Source organism: Amblyomma americanum, chromosome 11, assembly GCF_052857255.1.
Source record: "Amblyomma americanum isolate KBUSLIRL-KWMA chromosome 11, ASM5285725v1, whole genome shotgun sequence".
Taxonomy (NCBI): Eukaryota; Metazoa; Arthropoda; class Arachnida; order Ixodida; family Ixodidae; genus Amblyomma; species Amblyomma americanum.
Genome location: NC_135507.1, coordinates 80597570 through 80603548, shown reverse-complemented (window position 1 = coordinate 80603548; position 5979 = coordinate 80597570). Strand labels below are relative to the sequence as shown.

Here is a 5979-nt window from a genome sequence, read left to right as displayed (position 1 = left end):
CATTACTGAAACCCGGAAAGCCCTCTACCCATCCCTGCAGCTGTAGGCCCATAGCTCTGACTAGCTGTCTAGCGAAATCCTTTGAAAGTGTATTGAATATCATACTAACATTCGTGTTAGAAGACTGGGAGCTTCTGGATTTCCATCAATGCGGTTCTAAAGGGCTTGCTCCACCCCCGACCACCTGGTTCGTCTTGAAAACACTGTTTGTTGTAATTGTTTGGTTTGTGCTGACCAGCGAAGGCAGCCGCACGCCCCCCCTATTGGCCTGAGTTCCTATCGTTCATGCTTCTCTCCCTCTTCTGTAACCCTCTCAGTACGAGAGGGTATATAATCGCGGTTCTGGGCAATAAACGTTGTTGTTCACTGCCGACCATTGTTCGAGATGCTGCGCGGTTCGCGCTGACTTTACTACAGTGGCGACGAGGATGGGATCTACCCATGCGGTAAAAGTTGAAGCCGACAGCCTGTCGCAACTTGAAGCACCGACGAGAACTATGACCAGCCTGCAGCTCCCGACCTTCGACGACACGTCAGATAAGTGGAAAGCGTACCTTATAAGGGCAGAAGCATATTTTGAAGCCAATGCTATTACTGACTCAAAGCAGCAGCGAGCCTTGCTTGTGGCAGCACTCAGCACGCAGACGGTGCAAGTGTTAGCGGGACGGATTGCACCCCGGACACCGAATTCCCTCACCTATGATGAAGCAGTCGCAGCTTTAAACAGCTACTACGACCCGAAGCGTCACGAGATAGCGGAGAGCTATAAATTTTTCACCCGTTGCCAGCAAGAGGGTGAGGCGGTGCGCGCATTTCTGGTCGAAATACGGCGCATAGCAGACGGCTGCAACTTTGGGAGTGCGCTAGACCGAATGCTGCGGGATAGAATTGTTTGCGGTGTACGCTCAACTAACCTACGCAAGCAGTTACTGGCGAAGAAAGACTTGACGCTGGAGGAGGCCGATGCGCTGGCAATAGCAGCAGAAACAGCCGAGAACGATGCAAACGATATCAGTGGAGCACCACCAACGGTGCTAAGAATGCAAGCCAGTCATCGCTCTTCGTCGCGAGATACCAGCGGGGCAGCGCAAGAGTGCGGACGATGTGGAAGCACGAAGCACGATGATAACGCCTGCCGCTGGGCTAACGCACGGTGTTTCCGCTGCAGGCAACGTGGTCATTTGGCGAAGAAATGCTACAGGGCGAGAACAGATGAAAATGCTGCTAGGCGAACCGCGAGTGTCAAGACACTGACAGTTGAAACCGCGTCTAGAAACGAGAACAAGGATGAGGCACACATCTGGACGCTAATTTCTGGTAGGAAAAACGGCCTGGAACCACCGTTACGCCGCACATTTCGGTGGGGGGAAATAGATCTGGACATGGAAGTGGACACAGGATCCCCGGTGTGCGTCATATCACGGAACGTTTACGACCGACACAGAGCGCAGTGGCCACGCTTGAAATCGCCGCATGTGAAGTTGTCATGTTACGCGGGACAACTGCCGGTGCTTGGCGAACTTGAACTTCCGGTGCAATTCAAGAACGTGTCTGTAACCTGTCCACTCGTGGTGCTTGACTGTTCAGGACCGAGTCTATGCGGCCGCGATCTGATTGCGGCACTTGGCAAGACGGGTGTTACGATGGAAGAACTCACTGCGCCGGATTCGACAACAGGAAACACGCCGAGTGACCACATGGTGAACAGACTGCTCGCTGAGTATAAGGATGTTTTTTCGATAGACCAGGGGCTCATCAAGGGACCGCCAGCCAGCCTAAAACTAAAGGAAACGGCGACACCGAAATTCTGTAAGGCCAGATCTCTTCCTTACGCTTTCCGTGATAAGGTCTCTCGTGAAATTGATCGGTTATTGTCCCTTGGTGTCTTATCTCCTGTGCAACATTCAGAATGGGCTACGCCCATCGTAGTTGTCTTGAAGAAAGATGGCACCGTAAGAATATGCGGAGACTTCAAAGTCACGCTTAACCCTGCCTGTGATATCGAGCATTACCCTCTTCCAGTGATCGAGGACATGTTCGCAAACTTAAATGGAGGTGAATACTTTAGCACCTTGGATTTGAAGGACGCGTACAACCAAGTGCCCCTTGACGAAGCGTCACGCGGACTTTGTATCATTAACACACATCGCGGACTTTTTCGTTACAACAGACTCCCGTTTGGTATAGCTTCTGCCCCAGCTATATTTCAAAGGAAGATGGACGCTGTACTCGGCGGGCTACCAGGCGTCCAAGCTTACCTTGACGACGTGTTAGTGTCAGCAGGCAAAGGGGACAAGGAAGCGCGGCTCAAGAAAGTGTTGGAACGATTCCGAGAGCATGGTGTCAAGCTTAGGGCCGACAAATGCAAGTTCCGGCAGCCTTCAGTGACTTACCTCGGGCATCGTATCGATCGGCAAGGCCTACACCCTATGGAAAAGAACGTAGACGCCATCATGCAAGCCCCGCGCCCGAGTAACGTGAGCGAGCTACGTTCGTTCCTTGGTATGCTCACGTACTACGCACGGTTTCTGCCGAATATGTCGACTGTGCTCAGCCCGTTATATCGGCTCATGGAAAAAGGAAGCCGTTGGGAGTGGCTACAGCCGCAGCAGTTGGCGTTCGAGCGAGCTAAACAAAGCCTCAAAAATGCACAAATTCTCGTGCATTTTGATCCTAACAAGGAGCTGAAACTAAAGTGTGACGCATCTCCGTATGGTGTGGGCGCAGTGCTGTTTCATTCGATAGGAAATGAGCACAGGCCAATTGGGTTCCGTTCCAGAACACTTACAAAAGCAGAACAAAACTACTCGCAGCTGGAGCGAGAAGCACTAGCCCTCATCTTTGGCGTTTCTCGCTTTCGTGACTATCTTCTAGGTCGGCAGTTTACCCTGGTGACCGACCATCAACCACTGCTGGGACTGCTCAGACCTGACCGCCAGACGCCACCGATGGCTGCCGCGCGAATTCAACGGTGGGCGCTATTCTTGGGTGGCTACCAGTACAAGCTACAGTACGTGCCAGGGAAACAGCTGCTGACAGCAGATGCCCTCAGCAGGCTACCAGCGCCGACTATGGAACCGGAGACCGATGGTGAACCGCCGGAATATGTCCTTTCATTGGAATCCCTGGAAGAAGGTATAGTGACGACGCACGAATTGCAGGAGCTGACGGCCAAGGACCCGATGTTAGCCAGTGTCACGCACTTCATTTTGCATGGATGGCCTCAAACCACTAAAGGAATGGCGCCAGACTTGTTGCCGTTTTTTGATCGTAAGCTGGAGCTATCGTTGGCTCACCGTCTGATCTACTGGGGCAACAGAGTGGTGATACCGCGGAAAGCGCGGGAACGGATGCTGCAGCTGCTACATGAAACGCATCAGGGCTCCTCGTCAATGAAATCAGTCGCGCGGTCATTATTTTGGTGGCCAGGCCTGGACAGGGACATTCAAAACTTGTCTGCGCAGTGCCGCAACTGCGTGCAAAGCCTGCCAATGCCTACGGCAGCCCCACCAGTGAGTTGGCCAAAGACAGCGGTCCGGTGGTCTCGTATACACATCGATTTTGCAGGCCCGTTAGCAGGCAAGATGATACTAATAGTGGTTGATGCCCACACGAAGTGGATTGAAGCAGTACCCTTGCAGCACGCAAATACAGCTAGTACAATCCGATGCTTAAGGAGCATGTTTTGCCGGTTTGGCGTGCCACGCACAATCGTGTCCGATAATGGCACACAATTCACAAGTCAAGAATTCGCCACTTTCATATCGAAAAACAATATCGTGCACCTGCGCACTGCGCCTTTCCATCCCCAATCTAACGAAGCAGCAGAAAGAGCGGTTCGGACCGTGAAGGACGGGTTGCGGAAAATGGGAGACGGACAGCTGGAAGATAACCTCATGCGGTTGTTATTCAATTACAGGCGGACCGCCCAAAGAGAAGGAAGGTCACCTTCCGAGATGCTTCTCGGCTATCAGCTGCGTTCCCGACTAGACACATGTCTCCCACCCAGAGCTGTGGACTCGTCGTCGGACGCTCACGACTGGACCATCTCGCCAGGCAGCAGCGTATACGTGCGAAATTACGGCACCGGCAAAAGATGGGTGCCTGGGAGGGTACAGACCACTTCGGGGGCGAGAATGGTAACAGTGAACACGCCAACCGGAGCAGTGCAGCGCCACGTCGACCAAGTCCGCCGTCGTCAAGAGTTTACGCCAGGGACTGCGTCTGTAGAGGCCACTGCAAGAGCGCAGTTAGAAGGCGGTCCTGACCAGGTGACCAGTGCGGATCTGTCACCTGTGCATACGCCCAGTACCACTGGGTCGGAACAAGAACAAAGCCCGCAGCCGCTAGCAGCCGACCAGAGTGAAGTACCATCTCCAGCAATCACGGAGCGTCCAGTGGTTCCGGTGGGATTGACTGACCCCCTGCAGCCCACGCTCAGACGATCGACCAGAATAAGAAAACCGGTACAGCGGTTTCACTTTTAAGGGAGGAGAAATGTTGTAATTGTTTGGTTTGTGCTGACCAGCGAAGGCAGCCGCACGCCCCCCTATTGGCCTGAGTTCCTATCGTTCATGCTTCTCTCCCTCTTCTGTAACCCTCTCAGTACGAGAGGGTATATAATCGCGGTTCTGGGCAATAAACGTTGTTGTTCACTGCCGACCATTGTTCGAGATGCTGCGCGGTTCGCGCTGACTTTACTACACTGTTCGTGACACTTTTATACACAGACAGCACGGTTTAGTGGTCTTCTTTGATTTTAAGAAAGCATATGACACAAAGTGGAGGTTTGGGATTATTCAGGACCTGGCTGCACTGGGCATCCGCGCCAGTATGTTGAACTGCCTTAAATATTTTTTGTCTAAACGCACATTTCATGTCCGCCTAGGCTCAACCTTTTCAAGGAATTTTGTCCAAGAAAACGGAGTACCTCAAGGATGTATTTTGAGCACAACACTTTTTACTGTAAAAATGAATTCTATGAAGAAAATCATCTCAAGGTACGTTATGTATTCTATGTAGATAACCTGCAGATAGCTTGCACATGCTCGAATACATCAACATGCGAACGACAGATACAACTAACAATAAATAAACTAGCAATATGGTCAGACCCAAATGGCTTCCGTTTTGCTCCACAGAAATCGGTGGCCATTCTTTTCTAACTCAGACGAAACATGCAGATAGATCCCACCCTACACCTGAACGAAATAGACTTACCCGTGATAAAAGAACATAAATATATAGCTATTACATGCGACAGAAATCTCACCTTCCTGCCTCACATAAATGCGTTTAAAAAGAAAGCTTCTCGATCCCTGAACATACTTCAAGTCCGGTCGAGAAAACACCGGGGAGTCGGTAGGACATGTCTATCACAAATATACCGCTCAGTAGTACGCTCTACCCTATATTACGGATGTATAGTGTATGGGTCAGCGAGACCATTGTACCTTAAGCGGCAACATCCAGTACATAATTTAAGTTTCCGTCTCTCCAGTGGTGCATACACGAGATCACCCATAAGTAGTCTCAATGTAGAAGCAAATTAAACATCGCTTACAGATTGAGGAGCCGTGCTCACATGCTCATACTTTATCAAAATCCGTTCACTGCATAAGCATCTCTGTTACCCTATCGCTACAAAATGCCTTTCTAGAACACTCTGCACCAAAAAGCCGCAAGCTACTCGGCCACTCCTCTTGCGATTTGAAGACATGTGGCGTAACGTCGGCATACTAGACATATTGCCAAACATTGCCCGAAGGCGAGATCCACTGCCGCCATGGCAAAATTTACCTGAAATCTGTGATTCAACTCTTACACAGTTCCGCAACAAAACAAATTCCGCAACAACATAAGTGCACGTTAAAGATCCCCAGGTGGTCGAAATTATTCCGGAGCCCTCCACTACGGCACATATTCTACCTTTCTTTCATTCCCTCCTTTATCCCTTCCCTTACGGCGCGGTTCAGGTGT

At 50.9% G+C, this 5979-nt stretch overlaps 1 pseudogene; it reads left to right on the top strand.

Annotated features, from left to right (window-relative positions):
* The first annotated feature begins 263 nt into the window (after nucleotides 1-263).
* On the top strand, nucleotides 264-3454 carry LOC144110130 (uncharacterized; annotated as a pseudogene).
* The last annotated feature ends 2525 nt before the right edge of the window (nucleotides 3455-5979 follow it).